The following is a 26,453-nucleotide window of genomic DNA, read 5'->3' as shown; positions in this document are numbered from 1 at the left end:
GAATAGGAGTGGAGAACGGGAATGAGAGGAACAATGATTCAGAGAGAGGCATTGCATGCTCAAATGATGATGGGCTGCCATGAAGGAATGGGTGTAATTAACTCAACTCTGCACCTGAGGGCACATGTATATCAATCAGTAGAAAGGCCTGTAGAAAAGTCTGGAATGAGTCAGTACTTCCCTCCAGAAGTCTACTCAATGCCCTAAGGGCTTGCATTCAATCAAGGTAGATATGGCTAAAGAGGAGAACAGTTTCATTCTTTAGAACTGGAGTTAAGAAGCTGTGGTTTATTTAGGGCCAGAACTGAAATAGAATAAACTTCAGGTCTCCATTTCAGACTTGGGCTCATACCTAAGATAAATATATATCATTTTTTCATAGACAAGTAAACTAATTTCAGTAGCAACAAAAGAAAAATTAAAAAAAGTGATTCACTAACAAGTTAATTTTCTTTCTGCAGGGCATTAACTAGAACATTTCATATTTACCTGCGATGTTTGAATTTGAATGTGCCAAACCCAGCAAACATAGACATGGCAGGGGAAAATGAACAATTCTTGGCTAGGCAATCAAGGATATGATGAAATTTTTGTCCTATCTCCAAGGCATTGTATACCAGGTTTCAACGTTCACAGAAATCCTTATTACATAATCCACTAATAGTTATTTTAGTGCATTAGCAATAATTGTTTTATCATTATGGCGAGTTCTCTAGTCAAATAAGAGTTAAGCAGAAAATAGGTATATATTGTTTGTTCATCTTCTTTAGCTCACCATTGAGAAACCAAGAAGAAAAAGCATGGAAGTTCTCAAAAACTGATGAACCAGTAATATAATCTGAAGTTAGGTCTTTTTTTTTTTTTAATAAATTAATTTTTATTGGTGTTCAATTTACCAACATACAGAATAACACCCAGTGCTCATCCCATCAAGTGTCCCCCTCAGTGCCAGTCACACATTCACCCCCACCCCCCACCCTCCTCCCCTTCCACCACCCCTAGTTCATTTCCCAGAGTTAGGAGTCTTTATGTTCTGTCTCCCTTCCTGATATTTCCCACACATTTCTTCTCCCTTCCCTTATATTCCCTTTCACTATTATTTATATTCCCCAAATGAATGAGAACATACACTGTTTGTCCTTCTCCGATTGACTCACTTCACTCAGCATCATACCCTCCAGTTCCATCCACGTCGAAGCAAATGGTGGGTATTTGTCGTTTCTGATGGCTGAGGAATATCCTATTGTATACATAGACCACATCTTCTTTATCCATTCATCTTTCGATGGACACCGAGGCTCCTTCCACAGTTTGGCTATTGTGGCCATTGCTGCTAGAAACATCGGGGTGCAGGTGTCCTGGCGTTTCATTGCATCTGAATCTTTGGGGTAAATCCCCAGCAGTGCAATTGCTGGGTCGTAGGGCAGGTCTATTTTTAACTCTTTGAGGCACCTCCACACAGTTTTCCAGAGTGGCTGCACCAGTTCACATTCCCACCAGCAGTGTAAGAGGGTTCCCCTTTCTCCGCATCCTCTCCAACATTTGTTGTTTTCTGCCTTGTTAATTTTCCCCATTCTCCCTGGTGTGAGGTGGTATCTCATTGTGGTTTTGATTTGTATTTCCCTGATGGCAAGTGATGCAGAGCATTTTCTTATGTGCTTGTTGGCCATGTCCATGTCTTCCTCTGTGAGATTTCTCTTCATGTCTTTTGCCCATTTCATGATTGGATTGTTTGTTTCTTTGGTGTTGAGTTTAATAAGTTCTTTATAGATTTTGGAAACTAGCCCTTTATCTGATATGTCATTGGCAAATATCTTCTCCCATTCTGTAGGTTGTCTTTTAGTTTTGTTGACTGTATCCTTTGCTGTGCAAAAGCTTCTTATCTTGATGAAGTCCCAGTAGTTCATTTGTGCTTTTGTTTCTTTTGCCTTTGTGGATGTATCTTGCAAGAAGTTTCTGTGGCCAAGTTCAAAAAGGGTGTTGCCTGTGTTCTCCTCTAGGATTTTGATGGAATCTTGTCTCACATTTAGATCTCTCATCCATTTTGAGTTTATCTTTGTGTATGGTGAAAGAGAGTGGTCCAGTTTCATTCTTCTGCATGTGGATGTCCAATTTTCCCAGCACCATTTATTGAAGAGACTGTCTTTCTTCCAATGGATAGTCTTTCCTCCTTTATCGAATATTAGATGACCATACATTTCAGGGTCCACTTCTGGGTTCTCTATTCTGTTCCATTGATCTATGTGTCTGTTTTTGTGCCACTACCACACTGTCTTGCTGACCACAGCTTTGTAGTACAACCTGAAATCTGGCATTGTGATGCCCCCAGCTATGGTTTTCTTTTTTAAAATTCCCCTGGCTATTCGGGGTCTTTTCTGATTCCACACAAATCTTAAAATAATTTGTTCTAGCTCTCTGAAGAAAGTCCATGGTATTTTGATAGATGTTGCATTAAATGTGTAAATTGCCCTGGGTAACATTGACATTTTCACAATATTAATTCTTCCAATCCATGAGCATGGAATATTTTTCCATCTATTTGTATCTTCCTCAAGTTCTTTCAGAAGTGTTCTATAGTTTTAGGGTATAGATCCTTTACCTCTTTGGTTAGGTTTATTCCTAGGTATCTTATGCTTTTGGGTGTAATTGTAAATGGGATTGACTCCTTAATTTCTCTTTCTTCAGTCTCATTGTTAGTGTATAGAAATGCCATTGATTTCTGGGCATTGATTTTGTATCCTGCCACGCTACCTAATTGCTGTATGAGTTCTAGCAATCTTGGGGTGGAGGCTTTTGGGTTTTCTATGTAGAGTATCATGTCATCAGCAAAGAGGGAGAGTTTGACTTCTTCTTCGCCAATCTGAATGCTTTTAATGTCTTTTTGTTGTCTGATTGCTGAGGCGAGGACTTCCAGAACTATGTTGAACAGCAGTGGTGAGAGTGGACATCCCTGTCTTGTTCCTGATCTTAGGGGAAAGGCTCCCAGTGCTTCCCCATTGAGAATGATATTTGCTGTGGGCTTTTCGTAGATGGCTTTTAAGATGTCGAGGAAAGTTCCCTCTATCCCAACACTCTGAAGTGTTTGATCAGGAATGGATGCTGTATTTTGTCAAATGCTTTCTCTGCATCTAATGAGAGGATCATATGGTTCTTGGTTTTTCTCTTGCTGATATGATGAATCACATTGATTGTTTTACGAGTGTTGAACCAGCCTTGTGTCCCAGGGATAAATCCTACTTGGTCATGGTGAATAATTTTCCTAATGTCTTGTTGGATCCTATTGGCTAGTATCTTGTTGAGAATTTTTGCATCCATGTTCATCAGGGATATTGGTCTGTAATTCTCCTTTTTGGTGGGGTCTTTGTCTGGTTTTGGAATTAAGGTGATGCTGGCCTCGTGGAACAAATTTGGAAGTACTCCATCTCTTTCTATCTTTCCAAACAGCTTTAGAAGAATAGGTATGGTTTCTTCTTTAAACTTTTGATAAAATTCCCCTGGGAAGCCATCTGGCCCTGGACTCTTGTGTCTTGGGAGGTTTTTGATGACTGCTTCAATTTCCTCCCTGGTTATTGGCCTGTTCAGGTTTTCTGTTTCTTCCTGCTCCAGTTTTGGTAGTTTGTGGCTTTCCAGGAATGCGTCCATTTCTTCTAGATTGCCTAATTTATTGGCATATAGCTGTTCATAATATGTTTTTAAAATCGTTTGTATTTCCTTGGTGTTGGTAGTGATCTCTCCTTTCTCATTCATGATTTTATTAATTTGAGTCTTCTCTCTCTTCTTTTTAATAAGGCTGGCTAATGGTTTATCTATCTTATTAATTCTTTCAAAGAACCAACTCCTGGTTCTGTTGATCTGTTCCACAGTTCTTTTGGTCTCGATTTCATTGAGTTCTGCTCGAATTTTAATTAACTCTCTTCTTCTGCTGGGGGTGGGGTCCATTTGCTGTTTTTTCTCTAGCTCCTTTATGTGTAAGGTGAGCTTTTGTATTTGAGTTCTTTCCAGTTTTTGAATGGATGCTTGTATTGTGATGTATTTCCCCCTCAGGACTGCTTTTGCTGCATCCCAAAGATTTTGAAGGTTGTATCTTCATTCTCATTAGTTTCCATGAACCTTTTGAATTCTTCCTTAATTTCCTGGTTGACCCTTTCATCTTTTAGCAGGATGGTCCTTAACCTCCACGTGTTGTGGTCCTTCCAAACTTCTTGTTGTGATTTAGTTCTAATTTCAAGGCATTATGGTCTGAGAATATGCAGGGGACGATCCCAATCTTTTGGTATTGATTCAGACCCGATTTGTGACCCAGTATGTGGTCTATTCTGGAGAAAGTTCCATGTGCACTTGAGAAGAATGTGTATTCAGTTGAGTTTGGATGTAAAGTTCTGTAGATACCTGTGAAATCCATCTGGTCCAGTGTATCCTTTAAAGCTCTCGTTCTTTGGAGATGTTGTGCTTAGAAGACCTATCGAGGGTAGAAAGAGCTAGATTGAAGTCACCAAGTATAAGTGTATTATTATCAAAGTATTTCTTCAGTTTGGTTATTAATTGGTTTAAATATTTGGCAGCTCCCACATTCGGGGCATATGTATTGAGGATTGTTAAGTCCTCTTGTTGGATAGATCCTTTGAGTGTGATATAGGGTCCCTCTTCATCTCTCACTATAGTCTTCGGGGTAAATTTTAGTTTATCTGATATAAGGATGGCTACCCCTGCTTTCTTTTGAGGACCATTTGAATGGTAAATGGTTCTCCGACCTTTTATTTTCAGGTTGTAGGTGTCCTTCTGTCTAAAATGAGTCTCTTGTAGACAGCAAATAGATGGGTCCTGCTTTTTTATCCAGTCTGAAACCCTGCGCATTTTGATGGGGTCATTAAGCCCGTTCATGTTCAGAGTTACTATTGACAGATATGAGTTTAGTGTCATCATGATATCTATTCAGTCCTTGTTTTTGTGGATTGTTCCACTGAACTTCTTCTTAAAGGGGAATTTTAAGAGTCCCCCTTAAAATTTCTTGCAGAGCTGGTTTGGAGGTTACATATTCTTTCAGTTCCTGCCTGTCTTGGAAGCTCTTTATCTCTCCTTCCATTTTGAATGAGAGCCTTGCTGGATAAAGTATTCTTGGTTGCATGTTCTTTTCATTTAGGACCCTGAATATATGCTGCCAGCCCTTTCTGGCCTGCCAGGTCTCTGTGGAGAGGTCTGCTGTTACCCTAATACTCCTCCCCATAAAAGTCAGGGACTTTTTGTCTCTTGCTGCTTTAAGGATCTTCTCTTTATCTTTGGAATTTGCAAGTTTCACTATTAAATGTCGAGGTGTTGAACGGTTTTTATTGATTTTGGGGGGGATCTCTCTATTTCCTGGATCTGAATGCTTGTTTCCCTTCCCAGATTAGGAAAGTTTTCAGCTAGGATTTGTTCAAATACATATTCTGGCCCTTTGTCCCTTTCGGCGCCCTCGGGAACCCCAATTAAACATAGGTTTTTCTTCCTCAGGCTGTCGTTTATTTCCCTTAATCTGTCTTCATGGTCTCTTGTCTGTCTCTTTTTTCCTCAGTTTCCCTCTTTGCCATCAACTTGTCTTCTATGTCACTCACTCGTTCTTCCACCTCATTAAGCCTCGTCTTTAGGACTTCTAGCTTGGATTGCATCTCATTCAATTGATTTTTAATTTCTGCCTGATTGGATCTAAATTATGGAGTCATGGAATCTGTTGAGTCCTTTATGCTTTTTTCTAGAGCCACCAGTAGCTGTATAATAGTGCTTCTGAATTGGCTTTCTGACATTGAATTGTAATCCAGATTTTGTAACTCTGTGGGAGAGAGGACTGTTTCTGATTCTTTCTTTTGAGGTGAGGTTTTCCTTCTAGTCATTTTGCTCAGTGCAGAGTGGCCAAAAACAAGTTGTATTGGGAAAAGGAGAAAAAGAGAGAGAGAAGGAAAGAAAAGAGAAAAAGAAAAAAGAGAAAGAAGAAAAAAAGGGAAAAAAGAGAAGAAAAAGAGAAAAAGAAAGAAAGGTGAAGAAAAAAAGGGGGTGGGGGAAGCAATCAGAAATCAAAAAGAAAGAAAAGAAAAAAAAACACAAAACAAAACAAAAAAACAAAAAACACGGGGAGTATCTTCTGATTCTGTATACTATAAGTCCCTTGACTTCCCCTGGAACTGGTCCCTCTAACTGGTCTTCTGGGGGAGGGGCCTGCTGTGCTGATTCTCAGGTGTTAGCACTTTGGAGAGCTGCTCTGCCCCTGCCTGGTGCAGGGCTCAGTGGGGGTTGTTCACCCCGTGAGGCCCCGGGAGGAAGCCACAGTGGCGGGGCCAGCTCTGCAGCCCTGGAGTCAGCTCCCGCAGTAGCTCCGGAGCTCTCTGTCTGCAGGGCCTGGGGGCTCCCGGGGCAGGGCCGCTGATCTGCTCAGCTCGGGGCAGGAGCGTCCTTGCTGTCCTGGGCCCTCCCGGCCTCTGCCTGTCCGGGGGTTGGCCGGATCCTGGGCTGTGTCCCGGCGCCCTGTGCTCCGGAGCCTGCGCTGTTGGATTCGCGCTCCCGCCCCGCAGCCCCCTCCGCGGAGCCGCCGCCGGAGCCCCGCCGAGCTGCTCCCGGAGCCGCGCAGCCCCCTCCGCCTGAAGTTAGGTCTTACATTAGTTATACGTTGCTGCCTAACAAATTATCACAATTTAGCAGCTTAGGACAAAGCCCATTCATTATCACACATTTCCTGCAGATCAGGTTAGTCTGTTCACAGGTTAGCTGGAAAACTTCTAAAGTTTTCTGACGAGGCTAGGACTGTGTTCTTACCTGGATGCTCAACTGTCCCACTAACAGCTCGATCTAGTTTTTGACAGAATTCATTTCCTTGCAACTTTAGGATTGAGGTCCCAGCTTACTGGCTTTGGCTGGAGGCCACCCTCAGCTTCTTGACAGGAGCCTTCCAACATGGTCACTTCTTCAGAGTCAAGAGAGGAAATCTCAGAGTCTGTGAGCAAGATAAAAAGATATAAAAGGCAACATAATCCTAGTAGTGATGTCAATTACCTTTCCCATATTCTCTTGCCAAAAGCAAGTCACAAGTCTTGCCTTCATTCAAAGGGAGGAAATTTTAAATATGTGTGTGTGTGTGTGTATACATATATAGCCATGATACAGGGATCACAGGATCACTTTAGAGTCTATCTGTCACAGTTCTGAATAGTGCGGTTATAACCAAAGATACACTATCAATCTTTAATTCTCCCAAATTAATTTTCACTATCAGTAAAGACAGACATAGCTCCCATGGGCTAGTCCCTCTAGCATAGAGATATTTCTCAGAATATTAGGATGGACTGTGGCCTGGCTGGACAACCTGAAATATATTTACTTAGCAATGGAGGGAGGCGGTGTTATCTATATGGAGGTAAAAGTGAGACTTTACAAAGAAACTTGTGTCTGAATCTGAGCTTTGCCGCCCATCTGCCTTAGGACCTTTACTGAAGTAAGTGAAATTCCCTAGGTAAGACATCTCATCTTTACATACTGGTCTCACAAGATTGTGAATTAAGTGGGATCGTTGATGCAAATACATGGATAGGCCAAGTGTAAGTAAAATATTGTAAATAAGAATAAGACTTCACGACCTAATCACATATGGTTATGAAGCCTACATATGACCAACCAAACCATTAACAAGCCTAACAAGTACAGAGAATGGCATAGGAAATATGTGTAAGAATATATATAGGAAAATATATAGGAAATGCTGCAGCCATATAAGTTGTCTCACAGATCTTTATTGCTTCCATTTAAGGTCCAAAGTCTAATTCTTTTTTTTTTTTAATATTTTATTCATTTATTCATGAGAGACACAGAGGGAGAGAGAAAGAGAGAGAGGCAGAGAGAGAGAGAGAGAGAGAGAGAGAGGCAGGGACACAGGCAGAGGGAGAAGTAGGCTCCACACAGGGAGCCTGATGTGGGACTCGATCCCGGGACTCCAGGATCACATCCTGGGATGAAGACGGTGCTAGACCCCTGGGCCACCCGGGCTGCCCAGTCTAATTCTTTCTTAATAATTAAAGTACCTTGGCTGTAAGTATATTAATAAACTCAAATACAAAATAATACCCATAAACAATTGTCTGTCTCTGGGACATGAAGCAAATGACCTCATTTACCATAACCCTGAGATTCTCTTCTTTTAAATGTCCTCAGCCTCACTAGAAGTTTAAGGAAGTTTTCCTGTCTAGACAATACCAGAAATGCATTATGTCCTTATGTCTTTTGGTACTGATTATTCCACTTGATAGTCTCCAATGAGGTCTGCTGTCTTCCATCCACTCAGTCACCAACTGACTTCCGTAGGACTCCAGCAATCTGAGTAACTCATAAAGCAGTGTTCTCCAAATGTGATCAGACCAGCTCCAACAGATACTTCAGGGTTAAGTAAATTACAGATTCCTGGACCCACCTCGCTGAACGATGATTAGTGGCATTTAACTCCCAGCCTCCACCAAGTTCTTACTTGAACTGCATTACACAATGAAGTTAAAGAACCATTGTCTAAACTGCTACTTTGGTTCTCACACCCAGGATAATTTCAGCCTTTGCAAGAGAAGGTCAAAACATGTTTTCAGCCTACAGGATGTTGGTCCCTTTGAGAGTTAAGCACATGAGTATTCCCATATGCTTCCTTTTTAAAAAGTTTTAATTTAAATTCCAATTAGTTAACATACCGTGTAATATTATTTTCAGGTGTACAATATAATCATTCCAAACTTCTGTAATACATCCAGTGCTCATCACAACAGGTACCCTCCTAAATCCCCATCACCTATTTCTCATATCCGGCCACCAATCTCCCATCTGATGATCATCAGATTGTTCTCTATAGTTGAGAGTCTGTTTTTTGGTTTGCCTCTCTCTTTTTCTCTTCCCTTTGCTCATTCATTGTATTTATTCCCCCTTTCCACCCCAAGTTATTATTTAAATTCCAACACCTTTGAGGCAACACATCTTCCTTTCTCCTGCCATGGCCATCTTCTCTACTCATATGAATAAAAATGTCTCTCCCTTTGATGTTTTTGTTTTTTCTAGGAAAAGAGATTCACTTTTGTTCCCTCTTCAATTCTTTCCAGTCTCTTCCTGCATAATATTTTTGGTTTCATAACTACATCCAGCTTTATGAAAGACTATTGGCTAAGCACTTGGTGTGGCCTGTCAGTTCTATTTATAGGTATGATACTGCATTTAGTCAACTGGGTTCCTAAGATGTCAGAGTTTAAGGACATCTTCAACAATCATTCTTTCCAACAGCATTTGCATGGCAAAGTGTATGCACATTTTTAAGATTTTTAAAACAGTTAAATATTACTAAAAGTAAGCTCATGTTTATAGCTATGCTAATAGCAGGCAAAGTGCTTTCCTAGAGATAAGGAGAGACAATTCATACTGATAAAAGCAAAAATTTATGAGGCAGACTAAAGAATCTAAATCTATAGGCACTAATAACATTCAAAATATAGAGAGCAAACATAGAATGAAAAGAGATAATGAAAAATTCACAATCATAGTGAGATACTTCAACAAAATGCTGTCAAAAGCTGATAGTAGAAGCAGACAAATATTTTTAAGGATATAGAAGATCATGATTAACAAACTTGATCAAAGTAACATATCTAAAATACTGAACCCAACAGAAGAAAAAAGTAGTTTAAAGTTTTTTAAAGATTTTATTTATTTATTTATTCATGATAGACATAGATAGAGAGAGAGGGGCAGAGACACAGGCAGAGGGAGAAGCAGGCTCCATGCCAGGAACCTGATGCAGGACTCGATCCCAGGACTCTGGGATCACGCCTTGGGTCAAAGGCAGGCGCTAAACTGCTGAGCCACCCTGGGATCCCCAGAAGTTTACATTTTTGAGACCACATGGATCTCACCCAGACTGATCACATGCAGTGTGTTAATGCATATCTCATTGCCTTTCTAATGACCAAATCTATCAGACCATATTCTTTTGATCATAGTGGAGGTAAGCAAGAAATCAATAATAACAAAAACAATTTCAGAAAATACTCAGCAGTTTGGAAGTAAAGTGATATCCTCTAAATAACCTATGTGTCAAAATATAAACTATAAAAAAAGCAAATATTTTAAACTGAGGGCCTCATGAGCAATTTTAGTATTATTTAAGAGAAATTAAAAAAAAAAAAAAAACTTCTAGATAAGAAGCAAGTTTCCAAAAGTAACAGTAGAAAAAAATGGAGAACCTTAATTATTCTACATCAATTAAATCAACTAAAACTATAATTAATTCCTTCCTATAAAGCAAAACCTAAACCCAGGTAATGCAACAGTTAATTCTGAAAAATACTCAAGAGTGCCACTTGTCAAAGCATTTTATGATGTCAACATAACCTTAATATAAAAACGAAAAAAGGAGATTATAGTAAAGAAAAATCACAGAGCAATTTCTTTCATTATCACAGATATAAAAATCTTAAACAAAATGTTAGGAGATCAAATGCAAAGATATATAAAAATAACAATACATCATGAACAGTTTACGCTTTTTTCATTCTTCTAAAAAGACAAGTTTGGCTCAACATTTGAAAAATCACTATAATTTATCACTATTAATAGAAAAAAGAGAAAATGCATATAGTCATTGTAATAAATGAAAAAAATTGATTAAATTCAATACTGACAATAACAATTTTTGAATGTAGGGATAAAAAGCTTCTCTAATTCAATAAATGTATCTAAATAAAACTATATGAAGAATAATGCTGATTAATGCAATATTGAAAAATTTTCCTTGAGCTCAGAAACATCACAAGGTTATCTACTATTACTACTTCCATTCACACTTTAATGGAAGTCTTACCTAGTATAAGAAATAAAGCAAAAAAGAAAAAAAGAAAGAAAGAAAAGGAAAAAAGAGAAAAAAGAAAAGAAAGGAAACCAACTGGAAAGGAAGAAATGAAGATTACATGATTCTACACATAGAATTTATAAATGAACTAGTAAAATTAATATGTGAAATTAAGAAAGATCAGATGATAAAGGACCAACACATAAAAGCCAATAATATTCTATATACCACCATACATAAGTAGAAAACAAAGTTTAAAAAATGTCATTTGTAATGACATGAAAAATCATCAAATAGTTAAGCTAAAATAATAAATAAATGAAAGGCCTTTCCCCAGAACATTTCAGAGCATTATTGAGAAGGATCCACATAAGTAGAGGGATATAACAATTCTGGACTTTAAGTATTTCTGTATGTGAGGGTATAAGGTAAAATGCTCATTCTAAAATATATAAAGCAATAAAAAAGATCAAGGATGGCTAGTAATCTTGAATAAGGAGAGGAAAGCCAGTGGACTGTCAGTACCGAAAATGAAGACATGTTAAAAGGTTGCAATAATAGGAAGCACTTCATTGGTGGAAGGGTAGACAAATAGATAATGTAACAGAAACAGACCCACACATACCCCCTCATGTGGTTCATGATAAGATGAAACTACAGTATGATAGGGCATGAATAGTCTTTTCAATTAATGCAGAGTCATTAGAGATCATGATGCAAAAACGGTGAATCTTAATCCTTACCTCACATCAAACACAAATGCAGTTTCCAAATAGACTCCAGATCTAAATGTGATGAGTCAAACAGTAAAAGTCCTAGCAGAGAAGATAAAATAATATCTTCATGATGTTCGGTTCAGCAAAGATTTCTCAAACAAGACATGGGAACCCCCAATTCTGAAGGGAAAATATAAGACATTGGGCTACTTTAAAGTTAAAAATTAATTGGTCTCTAAGACTCTATTAAGAGAGCGAAAATGCAAGCTATATAGAGGATGAATATATTTAAAATGTTTTTGCCCAATAAATAAAGTCATATTCTGTCTCTATAACAAACTCCTACATGTCAATAGGAAAGAGTCCCCACAGCCAGACAGAACAATGGCAAAATGCTTGAAGGGGCACTTGTAATATGCATGATGTAATATGCAATAGGCACAATGTAATATTACTGGGCAGATATCACAATGGATACAATGAGAAATCAGATAGTATCATGCTGGTGAGGATTCACAGCAACTAGAACTCTCATGAACTGTACAACTACTTTGAAAAACGGTTGGCATTATCTACTAAAATTGACTATAACCAAAAAACAGACTGAACTTAAGAGAACAAACTGCGATGAATGAAACAGGTGATGGGGGATTAAGAAGTTCACTTGCCGTGATGAGCACCGGGTGATGTGTGGAAGTGTCAAATCACAATATTGTACACCTCAAACTAGCACTACACTGTATGTTAACTAACTAGAATTGAAATAAAAACTTAAAAAAAAGAATAAAGAAACACAAGTATTCCTTAGAAAAAAACAAACAAATCTGATTATAAATACTGTATGATTCAGCAATTCCACCCCTAGATATTTATACTATATGTCTTCACCAACAGACATTTGTATAAAATTACTATTTTTGATTAGCTCCAAATGAAAACCACCCAAAAGTCAGAAAAATAAATTGTTGTTTGATCATGCAGTGGATACTATCAGAGCGTTGAGAAAGAGTTAATGATTGTTATATGTAACAACTTGGATGAATCCCCAAAATATAATATTGAGTAAAGATGCCAGATTAAAAGTGTGCATTTTGAAAATTTCCATTTATATAAAGTTCAAAAAACAGATGATAGAACTCAAGATAATAGTTATCTTTGTGGAAAATATTGAGCTTAAGAACTATGAGGTTTGTTCTAACTTCTTCATCTGGCTGCTGGCTGCAAGGTGTATTTTGTGACATTACAGTTATGATTTGTGCACATTTCTGTATGTTTGTTATACTTCAGTTTTACATCAAGAATGGGTAAAAACTTATTTTACTGGTCCTCTAAGTGGTGACAAATGTACAGAACCCAACAGTGGAACTAGATGTCTGTGGATGTGCAGGAAGGCACACTGTTGTTACCATCAGTTCCTTCTGAGCTACAAAACACCAGCTTGTTTATTGCCTCACAATAAATGCCTCCAAACGCTGTAACACTAAGAACAATTCATCAATATGAAATACAATCCTGATCCTGGAGTGTGTGTGTGTGTGTGTGCATGTGTGTGCATGCAGTATTGGGAGTGAGCAAGGTTGTGGAATTAAGGGAGTGGGAAGAAGGTTAATAGAGTATCAGTTTACCTCTATCACACATAATAGCAATATCTAATTCTCATGTAGAATTAACAACTGAAAAGGAGCATGAATTTAATAATCTAATATTTTCCATTCTAATTAGTAATGGGTATATGGTTCAAAATTATCCAATTATTGAGCAATAAAAATTGGATCTTGAGTGATAGGAAAGAGCAGGAATGGTTGAAGTCAGTGAACATATTTTATGTTGATCTTTAAATACGATTCTTTGTTACTCATTTCTTAAGAAGCTATTAATATTTTTGTTGAATCATAAAGTCTCTGTATTTGAAAGAGTTAAAATATTTATTTAAGTAATCTCTGCACCCAACATGGGGCATGAACTCACAACTCTGATATCAAAAGTTGCATGCTCCACCAACTGAGCCAGCCAGGCACCCCAAGCTAAACTATTTTTAATACATAAATCCCAAATTCTTTCCACATTTATTTCCGTGTTGACATATAAACCCAGAGTTATGTATATTTCTTTTTGATGAGAAAAGGGAGTCAGAAAAATGTACTCTTAGGTTAATGAGAAAAACAAATAAATTGAGAATAGATTTGATCTCAATTGATATTTAATGCTATCACTCAAGACCAATTTTTATTCTGCTATTCCATTAATTCACAAAAGTTTCAAAAAATTTAAGTTATAAATTTATGGTTACTGGTGACTATAACAATATGAGTAGATTTTCAAAATATTTAAACTTACATAATTATTCTTACTTATGTGGGAAATTACCAAAAAAGAAATTAGAATACAGAAGTAAGCCATCCTTCCAGAAGTCATACTCATGTGACTCCTAGTTACCTGGGAAAATAAGGAGTCAGAACCTACACTGTTTACCCAAGATGTGTTAATTTTCAAATCACAATTTCCCTTGATCCATGTTGCATCCAAGAGCCTCACAATGCAAAAAACTCTTTCCAATACTGTATCACTACCAAGAGATTTTTACTAACCCAATGACCTATTTCAGAATACAAAAGAAGTGCTCAATCTTAGGTAATGACTGTAAATCCTCAGAGATTCACGGTAATACTTGGAACCCACTTGGCCTATTGTACTCAGTTGCTTCTTTTCAATGGCAAGTGCCCTGTTCCATTCCTACAATTTCACATCCAGAAAAGCTCCCTTCCTGTCTGGAAGCTGCCAATTTGCTATCCAAAACAACATGAGGATGTCTTCTTTTTACCACCTAATTGTTATTATGTCAGACAATGAATTTACTGCCAAGTGGGTTGGGGGTGATTGATCAGGTTGTTCTCCATCAGGAAAAGCACAGCTGCCAGGTCGGTGTGGACCTGAGCTGAGACAAAGCCCTCCCTTCAGCCTCCAGGAGGGGAGAGGCTGGCAAGGCTGCTCCACTGGCAAAGACAAACCCGTCTTGTGGTGGGTGGTCCACTGGGAGGTAATTGGAGATCTGCAGTATGTCCACTCCCATCAACAGAAGGGCACAATAGCTCCTCTGTAGGGAATTGTGGGGAAAGAATTTGTTTAAATAAAATTGCAAGGTTGTCAGAATGTGAAAGCCATTCTCAAACGTTCTGGGCACTGTCTGAGGGAACGCAGGTCATTTACTCTTTGGCCAAAGCACTGATAAAAAGAAAAGCCTAACTGAAACAGTATAGTAGAAAATCAAAACGCATGTATTGTTACCGCCAGCATGTTAATGGCATAGAACAAACTCCTGGATGAGGTACTTCAAGGTGTAAATATTTACAACTGTGGAGTTTGGTTCTTAAGCTATACTCCTCAACCTGACAGTTAGATGGTGAAACTGCTCCTGACCATGTATTTGTTTTACAGTTCAATACCAGATCTGTTCATAAGTGTAAAAATACCCATGACAAGGAATAGTTATGGAATAAAGTTGTCAGTGGCACTCAGACTAAAGTTTTATTAATAAAGTATATACTATGTGTGCTGGTTATCCCTGGATTTTTGGTTTGGGGTTTTTTATTTTTATTTTTTTATTTTTTATTTTTTTGCTTTTTGTTTTTTAACCACCAACATGGTGCTGTGGACATGGAAATTATTGGAGGCCCCTGGGCTCAGGCCTCTAAAGAAATTAAGTCATGGCTAAACCAAATTATGTCCTGAGAAAGTAAGAATGGAAACTGTGGCCCAGGGCAAAGGACTCCAAGTCATTAGGTTAATGGTGCTCAGTACCACCCAGTGATTCTTCACTTGGATAAAAAAAAAAAAAAAAAAAAAGCAGGCGGAGCCACTGACGGCATTATGGACAAGAACAGAAGTTTTGAACAAAAAAACTCCTTTTTTTTTTTCTACCACAGCCAAATCAATTCCTTACCCTAAAACCCTTTCCTTTGATATTCATTTTTTTTTTCTTTTTCGTTCTAGGGTTTGCAAAGAGTTTACAGTTTCATGGGAGAGAGGGACCATTTACCATTATGTTAAGTCTGCAATGGAAAGAAAAAAAAAAAAAGAATGGGGAGGAAAGAACAAATGAGAACAGGCAAAGGAAACTTTTTAATATTCCCTATCTGTGATTTCTGTTGCTATAGCAAGCCTTGTTTTGAAAAATATTTCTAAAGTCAAACATTCTGTCTTTTGCTTTGAAGTAAGGTGGTCTTCCTTTAGGTGGTAGAAATAGGATGCTGTAAACTCATGCCAGCCTATGGCGTCATAGGAGCATTTGTTCTGGATGCAATTACGTGATCAAGTTGCTTTCCTCCAGTCAACATGCTGATCCACGTGAGAATAATTGAATCACGAAAAAAAAATCACTCTGCAAACATCTATCTGCAAAAGAGCTTGTGAAAAGTTCAGAAAGTAGAAAAGTTGTCTTTCCAATGTCGAGTAGACACCTGTTGAGAATAACTTTCTCCATCCACTGATCCCCTTTGTTGTAAAAGAACAAGTGCTGCACAAGTGTCTATACTGTCCCTTACTTATGACTTGCATTGGCATGCTTCTTCCAGGGCTGACTGTCCCCTAAGCAGAACACAACAGTTGCCCTAAATGGTGAGCAAAAACTGCCCATCGAGCTATGGGTTTCTGGGTGACTAATGATCTCAAGGGTGAATTCTTCTCACATTGGACTCTGATCAATAATTGACTTTTGGGATTTGTTGCATAAACTATCCTATTGATGAAAAGGGGATGCATTTTGTTTGAGAGAGCCTCCCTCAACCCATACCTGGGGTACAGGATTGTAGGTCTCTGGGCTGAATATTTAACAAATGCTATGTGTTAACTATTATTATCCAGAAATATTAAATAAGATTGATATAACTAAGCCACTCATGATATTTTTCTCTGACGATAGCAAACCACTGAGACATAAAATGAATATGGGACCTAAAGAAAATACGAGAATTTATTTACACTTAAAATAGATTTTAAAGCTCTAGTTGTTCAAATTCCAAATGAAGTAGTGAAAGAAGTAGTTTAAAATTTATGGCTAAATTCAAAAGTGGTACAAAGCTCCTTTTTGAGTAAGGGCATGCCAGTAGGCTATTTGCAAAATAATGTTATTCTAAATCCCCAAACTTGCTCAATATAAATTGATATTAATTACAGATTTAGTTCATGGAATAGAAAAATGGCCCAACTTTTAACACAGTCGTTTTTCTAACCTCTATTCCAGTTAGGTTCCTTTACAAAAGCAACTCTAGATATAGTCTTCTGCTTGTGGCTTTGGAATATTCAATTTCACTCTCACCCAGCGACTCCATGTATACAGATTTCCCTGCCATACACATCAGAGTTCCTATTTTAGGTGGCATTTTGTGATGAATAAAAATTGCTTGCTTTCCTTAGAAGAACACTTCCTGCAGAGGCCCATGTGCCACAGGAAGATAACGTTTTCCAGGGGCAGACTTTCAAAATGCAAAGCCCTAGGCAAAGTTGCCTCGGAGTCCCCTTGAGATCTTGGGGAGAGAGATAACTCACACGAGGGAGGGATGCCCCTTCAGCCAGGCAAGATGCCAACACGGACAAGGAGGGAAACACAGCACTTCCCTCAGGCCCAATCACAGAGCTGCTGGAGCAGGAGGCTCCAGACACCCATCAATGTCACAGGTCCAAATCCAGCAAGGTCACTGCTCTTTTGGTAAGTACGACTGTGCTGTCCTGTCTTTGTGGCTTGGAGGCATGCATTTCTGCGAAAGCCATGGAGCTTGAAAACAAGGGCTGAAGACATGACCACCTCTGTTGCATCTTTCACTTCAAGAATGTCTGTGGAACAATGGAGAGCAGGAAGTCAAGCATGGTGCTGCATTTTGATGTGGGCTTCTGCTGCTGATTATTGAATTCGAAGCCCAGCCCTCCTTGTCGTGACTCACCAGTGCCCTTTGATTAAACACAGACATGGATTTAGTTACCACAACATGCATCAGCTTTGTTGTGCTTCCTCCTGGTCTCACTTCCTGCTTTGGAAATGAATCCCCGCAGCCCACGGTCTTTCTATCAGGCTCATCGTAAACTCTTAGCTGGAGAGAGGAGGGGTTTTGCTTTTGGACACACATGGGCAACTTGGAAATGGAGCTTGGAGCTCTTTCTCCCCAGACTGTGGTCTTGTCAGCACTCAGATTTGACAAGCGTGGCCAACCACAGGCAGCAAAGAAGGGCACAGAAAGGATCTCAAAAGTATGTCAGAATCGACTTGGATTCAAATTTTGCCTCCACTTTACCATTTAAAATCGAAATGTTTTCGATTTTAAAATTTCAGACACTCATTTGTGTCTATAATCGGGGTATACCAGATTCATTGTCCCAAACTAGACCACTCTGTTCAGTGTGGTTCACACGGACAGAACCACATATGCTTGGATCAAAACACACCAGGTGCTCAGTGAGTCGGGGTTACTTGATGGAATGAGTTCATCTGTGACCAGGCTTCTCCATTTTTCTTTTAGAAGATTGGACTTCATTTTCTTTCTCAAAACTGTGATTATGGGTTATCAGCTAAAGGGAATATCTGCTTTTGAATAAATTCTCTTCTTCCATAGAATCGTGGAATTTTGAGTCGAAAGGCAGTGTGGACATCATCGGTTTAATCTCCTGCCCACTGCTAAAATCTCTTCTAGAAGAGATGATAGCCAGCAGTTGCTCTAATGGTTTGGAAAGTTCTTTATTTGATAGAAATTAAATCTACTTATAATTTCTACTCACTGGTCCTGATTCTGCTAAAATAACAACACAGCAAGTAAGGTCTTATGCCATGTTTGGTGAAATGAAGGTAGACACTAGTGGACCATTCCTGCAACGTCTTCTGTCCCTTTGTAATGGGAACAGGTAAGAGTCCGTTCCTTAGAACACACAGGGATTTTCCCATGACATCACCCCAAGCAGGACTCTGTGTAAGAGGAAGAGCATGCATTCTGCAGAAGTCATTAGCTGCTGATCTCTAATATAAAACTTATTTTTTAAGATGATAGAACGTATTATCATATTCACAAGTCATAACACTTAAGGAGATTTTAGGGAAAAAAATTTAAAAATTAAAAAAAGATTTTAGGAATTTTTAGGTAAAATAGTAAGATGTCAATTATTTTAATTACTCAACATTTATAAGGTTATTTTGCTATTGTGACAGAGAGAGTATTGACTCAGGAGATTTTGCTTAATCAGTCTGCTATTGTCTTTCCCCTTAGTCTTTGGTTTTAAGACAGGTCACCTGAGTTCAAATCTTGATTTTGCCATTCAGTTATATAACCACAAGTAAGTTAATTTACCTCTATGAAATTTAGTTAAGTGGAAAAATGCCCAACCTATAGCATGAAGATGAGAATTTTATAAGCAAATACCAGATAGTGCTCAATACCACATCTGACATAAAATACCTATTCAACTCATTTCTATTTTAGGATAGCGAAGATGTCCCCATCTGGGACTGTTGTTAATGAGTGGAAAGATGTCCTGATATAATACTTTTGTTTGTTTCCACTGTTTAACTTAATTCAATTCAACTAAAGTCTACTGAACACCTACTGTGTGTTAAGCACACTGGTGTAGTAACAATAACAAGAGATAAGATTTTTTGAGTACTTTATTCTGCTTCAGGCACTGTGCTAAGAGTTTCGTTATCTTCCATACTTTGATTGTCATAGTCACTATGGGTATGGGTGTGTTATTCAAAATATTTAAGAAGTAATGTGGTCCTGCCAGTACACTATACTGGGAACTCAGGGAAGCCCATTTAGAGGATGCTGAGGATTTAAGATATTAAATTAACTCATCTGAGCTAGCAAGCGGTAAGTAAACCTTTCAAGGTAAACCTTTCACAGGACTGTGATATATATTGTAACCTTTGTAAGTCAAGGTAAGATGTTCCCATCACTGTGTGTGTGTGTGTGTGTGTTTTAAGATTTTAAAAATGTATTTATTTCACAGAGAGAGAGAGCACAAGCAGAGGGAGTAGCAGGCAGACGGAGAGGAAGTAGCAGGCTTCCCACGGAGCAGACAGCCTGACATGGGACTTGATCCCAGGACCCCAGGATCATGACCCAAGCCAAAAGCAGACATTCAACCGACTGAACCACCCAGGCTCCCTCATCACTGTGGTTTTCAATCCCTATCCATCTCTCACTTTTGGGTTTTGTTCTACAACACATTCATAGGTCAGTGCATCCAGAAAGCTTTGGGTCAAGTCGTCAACCAGTTTCTTGGTCACAAATTTTCCTTGTCTCCTTTGTCATTGCCATAAGATCCAGGCACATGGCATCTTCTGACATCTCTCATTATTAGGGGTCCCATAGCACCAGAAAGGAACTCCAGGACTGGCCAGTGGGGGTCACCAGTCTCCACACCAGCATGGCACTCTTCTTTTCACAGAGCTCCTGCTAGGACCTCAAGAGGTCCTGGTTGCTGGAGTTCCATCCACTCTCCCTTGCTCACTCAGATCATCTGTTATTATTATTATTATTTTTTTGCTCTGATTGTCAGATTTTTTTTAGGTCAGAGCTAGGCTTTATAGAGCATAATGGGAAGGTCCGGGTTTGACTTCATTCCCACCACTTATATCTGAAAACACAGGCACATGGGGTGGTCACCTGCAGCTGAGGGTGCCCAGATTGTACATGTGGACCATAAATTGGCATCTCATTGTCTCAAGTTCACATTCCCATCTAAGTATTAGCCTGGGATCATTCATAGCAAATGAAAGTGGCTTATTGATAGGGGAGAAAATGAGAATAGAAGAACATATTTTAGGGGGGGTCAGAAATCACATTAAATATAACCTGAGAATTATTCGACTTGTATGACAAATATTCAGGCAGAATTTGGACATTGAGAATCATGTATCCATTTGTGTGTGAGAAACAAAGAGCAGAGGTAGAATTATTGCCTAATTCCCCCAAATATGATCCACACAGCATCATCTGTGTATCAGTATACAGTGGGAACTCTCAGGTTCCTACAATGACTGCAAAACCTGGGTTCTATTACCATGTTAACATTAGTGAGTCTATCCACCTATAGCCTCAAAATAAGAGAAATAATCTGTTGTCTGCTCAAATGATGCCAGTTGGAATATTTTGTCCTCCTTGAAATGTGACATGATCCCCAAAGCAGTTACATGTTTCACAGGCCATCAGAGGGATCAAAACATATTTAAGAGTTAAACTGTCATAAATATCACAAAACATCTCAAAAAGTCAGGGGACAAGCATGTATGGAATAAGGAGATGAAACAATCTACAAATCACTATTTTAACTCTAATTTTATTTTAATTATAGAAACAACCTACAAATCACCAACTGCCAAGTCAGCTTTATTTATCTTTCTTCTATTGAGTTTCTTAGGAGTAGTCGCCTCTTGTCCATCTGCTGGCCATTTCATAACAAAATTATTCTAATCCTGACATTACAGAAACTCAAGAGAGACCAAGCAGGAATAAGCTCCTGAGCAATTAGACGCTAGGTCAAGAACAAAAGCTTATTGCATGGCTGCATTATCATCACCCTGTGTCTCTTGCTTATAGTCTATTGTGACAAAGTAAAATCTATTTCAGCTGTTCTATGGCGATGACTGTTATTTATGAAACATAAAAAGATACTGAACTACAGAAGGACTTGAAAAGACCAGGGTAGGATCAGATAAAAAAATGAGAAAGAAACAGGCATCCTGGGATGGTAACTAGTCTGCCATGTACTGACAGGGAGGTTGTATATTTTTAGAATATACTGAAAGGAATGGTGCTTTTACTTAGGTTTTTATGGTTTACCACGAGATGCAATTTTCTGGCCTTATATGCAGTTGTAACAAAAGTCAGAGACGTTTTATGATAGCTGCCACAGTTCATAAATGATGGGATACACTAAAATATTTATAGAACTGTAAAATCTTGATTTCTCTCTGGTTTAGCAGATGGGGCCCTAAAACCAGTTCCCAGATTGTCACATTTCTTCACTCTTCGATAACAAAGAAGGCTGTATCGGTTTTCTTCTCTGGAGAACAAGTTCACTGGTGTGAACAAGGTCATACTCTCAGTCAATTATCTATACTTGAGTAATGCCAATTAAGAAAGCTCTGAACAAAAGGTGTGGCAGGAGGCACTGGGGAAAACATAGAGAACAGACATTCTCAAGTACTTTTTCCCCATTATCTTCATTTCCGGGAAAATTTACGTCGAAAACTATCTCATCCACAGGGATCAGGATCACACAATATTAAGATTAGTCTGTTTAATTTCTGCGGTCGTATTGGAGTGTGTGTGTGGCCTTTGGAAACTGTATGTCCTAGAATAAAATCATTAGTCTGTGTAAGGTTACCAAACTCAAGTATGCTCTACCATTCAAAGGAACCCATGCAAGCTGGATAGCGGTGAAGGTAATAAATACATATCACTGGTAGTATTTTTCTGATTTTAGGAGATCAATCAAAGAAGTGCAAATACCTATTAAAATGGATTTGCATGGCAGTTAGGTAAGAAGCATTATAAGGAAGGCAACCCAAATAAAAATTCAGGCCAATAGGTGAAATAGATAGGTAGGTCAATAGACAGATAGATGATAGGTAAGCACATAGACAGGTGGATAGAAAGACAGATCAACTGATAGATCGATAGATCAAAAAATATTTTCATAAATTCAGTTTGTAGTCAGATTGTGCAAATTTTCTATATTGAGAAATTAACCGAAAATAATTAGATAAAAACTCTAACTGGGGTATATACATTGATGGAGAGAATTTTATTTATAGCAAATAATGCTAAATCTTTCTGAATGCCTTCATTCTCCATAAAGTATATACCTCAAGGAGAAAAAAACATTTGGAATAAAAGTCTTCATCCATGTCTTCGATGAAAACAGTGAAAAAAATCATCTTACTCAGTAGTGTCCGTAATTAATAAAGAGCATGAAGACTTTTGAACCTACTGAATCCAAATCTCAGGATGGCCAGAGAGGGAGAAACCCATGGTGCAACATGCTCCCTGGATGATGAAAATGATTAATTATGTTTGTGGACCAAGGACCTATGTCAGTTTGATGTTTGATGAGGCTGCAGCTTAAGCCATTAATTAGGGTAGATGAGCTAAATATCTTAGTTTTAATGTGTATTTTTAGAATCTTTGTTAATAGAATATTGCATAATTACCTAAATTTATATATAACAATTTGATTTGATGCCCTTATTTAAACATGGTTGAAAATAATTACATGCCCAAATCTACCATTGTATGCCAAGGTATTAGACATTCCTTTAGAGGTTATTTGAAGGAGTTCACTAGAAGGAATGAAAAAACAGTGAGATTTAAAAATGAAAGTACAGGCATCTACCACTTAAAATCAACAGCATGAAAAGAATAATAAAATAGAAAGGAGGGGGAACACATGGGTGGCTCAGTGATTGAGCATCTGCCTTCAGCTCAGAGCTCGATCCCAGGGCCCTGGCATCGATTCCCACATCGGGCTCCATGCAAGGAGCCTGTTTCTCCCTCTATGTCTCTGCCTCTTTCTCTGTGTCTCTCATGAATAAATGAATAAAATCTTTTAAAAAATAGAAAGGAGGAATTCTAGTTATACTGCTGAAGAAACATTTTGAGATGGTACTGGTTAACTCCCGGAAGGAAATGATTTTTTCCCTTAATCCAATGAAAGTGCTTTGATTTGAATTTGGAAAACAGAAATTCCTGACAAACAAAAGTTTTGTGTGTGATAGCAAAACTAAACGAGTTTTAGTAACTTCTAAGCATATTGATTTGGTATGAGTCAATCCAGACAGGGGGTTAGGCTAAAATTTCCATTAGCAGGGAGATGAGTTAAAAGGATTTAAAGGTGTGCTTTCAGGTAGGTGCTTGCCAGAAACCCCAGAGAGTTAAGTAATTATCCTAAGTGACGTTGCATTGCTCACAGAGTACAGAGTTGTGGTTTGCTGTCTTTGGAAGGAACCAACTTGCAAAAACAGAGTCCATTCTAGAATGGGTTTGCAAAATCACGATTCTAAATGGAGATGATCACAATGGATTTCACAGCTGGGGACATAAAGCCCCGATGTGTTTGTGTTTGTGTCTAAACACTCAGTAAATTCACTGAGGACAAGAGTTGATGGCATTTCCTGGTTTCCCCCTTCTTGGGGGAGTTAAGTGGGAGCTCGTTTTGTTACTTCAGTTTAATTCAGATTGCTTTCATAACTCAAAATTTTAGTATGGCACTCGCCTTCTTTATAGTGGCAAGGAGCACACAAGCAAAGAGTTAGAGGCTCAATTATAATCCCAGTCACATCGCTGATCTGTCATGAAGCCTCAGAAAACCTTTCTTGACTTACCTACACAATGGAAGAAAGTAGATGACCACCTGTTTGGTGAGTGTGCCCATGGGGCTGACCGCCTTGGCACGCTTCAGACTCAAATGGGCTACTATATAAATATTAATGCTCTTATATATGGAACAGAGCTGAATAGAAGAAGGATGCATTTTAGGTAGAGTGTGCCTTCGTTATTATAGCTTCTGCCATATTTTGCAGGAGCCACCCTGGAGATATACCTGAACAAAAACACTCACCTCTGAGGAAATGCAAGCAGGTCACAGACTAGAAGTTCATTCCTTAATAAGACATGAGTTCTTTAGCAATTTAATATATTTAACCAAAAAAAAAAATTCTCCAGAAGCCAAATAGGTCATTAATTATTCACCGAGGGATTGCTGTTAGTCCCACAAATCACAGATAGCATTACGATATATTCATTTCTGTTCCTCCTTGCTCTATAGAAATCGAGGGACTGTACACTGTGTTTAATCTTTTGATTTATGTATTTTATATCCTATGTAATAATTTTTCTCTTGGGAAGAAATCTTTTAATATCTTTTTTATAGCCTAGATAGGAGTAAGTAGGATTCTGAGATGGCCCCCGAGATTCCCACCTGCTGCTGTATGTGCCCCATGGAGTCCCCTCCCCTTCAGCAAATAGGGTTATTAGATTGTCTGGTATGAGCAAGGTCACAGGATAGTCATGAGCAAGGTCACAAGATAGTCACTCTCATGACAACACTATGTTGTGTCAGACCTAGTTAGAGCTCATGAAGGAGAATTTTCCCTGCTGGTCTTGAAGGAGTAGAGAGGGGGCCATGGGGCAAGGAATGAGAGGTGGCTTCCAGGAGCTAAAAGCACCCTCCGATGACAACTGGCAAGAAAGTAGGGCTTCTAGGCTTATAGCTGCAAGTCTTCCAGCAATAAGAGTGGGCTTGGAAGAGGACCCTGAACTCTGGATGGCATGGCAATACCACTGGATGCCTTGATGTCAGCCTGAGGAGATCCTGGACGGATGGCTAATGAACCCACCTCCAAACTCCCAACCTTGGGAAATGGTGAGGTGATGGATGTGTGTTGTTCTAAGTCTCTAAGTGTATGGCGATTCATTATGCAGTGATAGAACACTAACACGAATACTAAGCATTTTTTGAGGGAAGCTTCTTTCCTTTTACCAGAGACGTTGAAATTATTATAGTTGGGGTGGGGGTGTGGGTGGGATTGGGACAATGGGGGAGTGATGTGTTGTTGGACCACCCAGAAGATGAGGAATCTGCTGCTCATCCTAAGACCAGAGGAGGAAAAGAAAAGAAAGTAAAACTTTACATATGAGAATTTCATTAGAAAAAAAAAAAGTATCGGTTCAAGAAGATATTTGGTTCTAAAGTGCGTTACAGAAATGTCATGATGGTGCCATAAAAAACTGCAATGCTGAATGCCCTGATATTCCAAAATAGCTTCAATTATAAAAATAATAGGCTAAAATCGAGCAAGATAAAAGCTGTAAAAGCCATCAGTTGGGAAGAAACTGCGACTTCCCCTGCCATTTGGGTGGTGTTTGACTGTAGTGATACGTAATGGAGCAAAAAAGGCACTTCTGTTTGTTGCTATTTATTCTTAATAGCTATATCACCACCTTTCTTTTCCTAGTTGCTCTCTGGTTCCCAAATTAGTATTATGAAACTATTTTAGAAGTTATATATTTATTCAGTATATCACACTGATTCCCTCTGTTGTTGAACACTTATACAGTTTCAAAGTATTCCTGACTGCAAACAATACCGCAGAGAACATCTTTATGCATGGACCTAGTAACATTTTGGATTGTTCCTCATGATAAATTCTGGAAAGTGGAGTTATACAGCATTCACCATACTCTATAGAAGCTATTCTAACTGAAATATCTGAACAGGAAGAAGAACTTGCCTATAATGCCACCTCAGCAGATATTTTTGGAGCCATGATCAGAAAATAACAAATATCTTACTCTCCAAAAAGTTAACTTGCTCATTCAGGAAACATGCCAATTCCTCTAATTACATGTAATCTAATTACACATCAATAGATGTGACCTTGTGCTTGTACCTGTGTGTGGCAATAACAGAAACATTTAGTGTTAGCTAATCTAAAAATGATTCTCAAGTATAATAATGGAATTATATTTAAGAATGTTTAATAATATAATCATCACAGTAAAAAGTAATGGAAACATAAACGTACACACATACATTTTTATCTATGTAAATACACAGATAGATAAATAAACCCACGAAGGGTCCTAAAAATGTCAGAGAATATAATGAGGGAAAAAAGGCCAATAAAAGTAAATTCATCAAATCTGTTAAATGTGGCTAAATATTCAAGTGAAATATTTGAGTTTGGCAATGAATTGGTCACAGGCCCTTCAAACATCTATAAGGCCTATGACTTACTTTCCCCTCTTTGTTGGTGACTGAATTTCAGGAAACATATTTGTAATCTCTCTGTACAATGGAGAGGGCGAGCAGAGAACGTGGATTTCTAAGCATGGTCGTAAACATTTTGTCCTGTATGTGAG

At 38.5% G+C, this 26,453-nt stretch overlaps 1 long non-coding RNA gene across 1 annotated transcript in view; it reads right to left on the bottom strand.

Moving 5' to 3' along the window:
- The window catches only part of LOC121500456, a 48,888-nt gene that overhangs the window by 11,227 nt on the left and 11,208 nt on the right, over nt 1–26,453 (bottom strand). Inside the window, exon 3 of the long non-coding RNA XR_005990387.1 lies at nt 6,784–6,961. This is a non-coding gene — a long non-coding RNA (uncharacterized LOC121500456). The remainder of the gene's footprint in view (nt 1–6,783; nt 6,962–26,453) is intronic.

This window comes from Vulpes lagopus, chromosome 10 (genome assembly GCF_018345385.1).
Source record: "Vulpes lagopus strain Blue_001 chromosome 10, ASM1834538v1, whole genome shotgun sequence".
Lineage (NCBI taxonomy): Eukaryota > Metazoa > Chordata > Mammalia > Carnivora > Canidae > Vulpes > Vulpes lagopus.
This window is presented reverse-complemented; position numbering and strand designations above follow the sequence as displayed.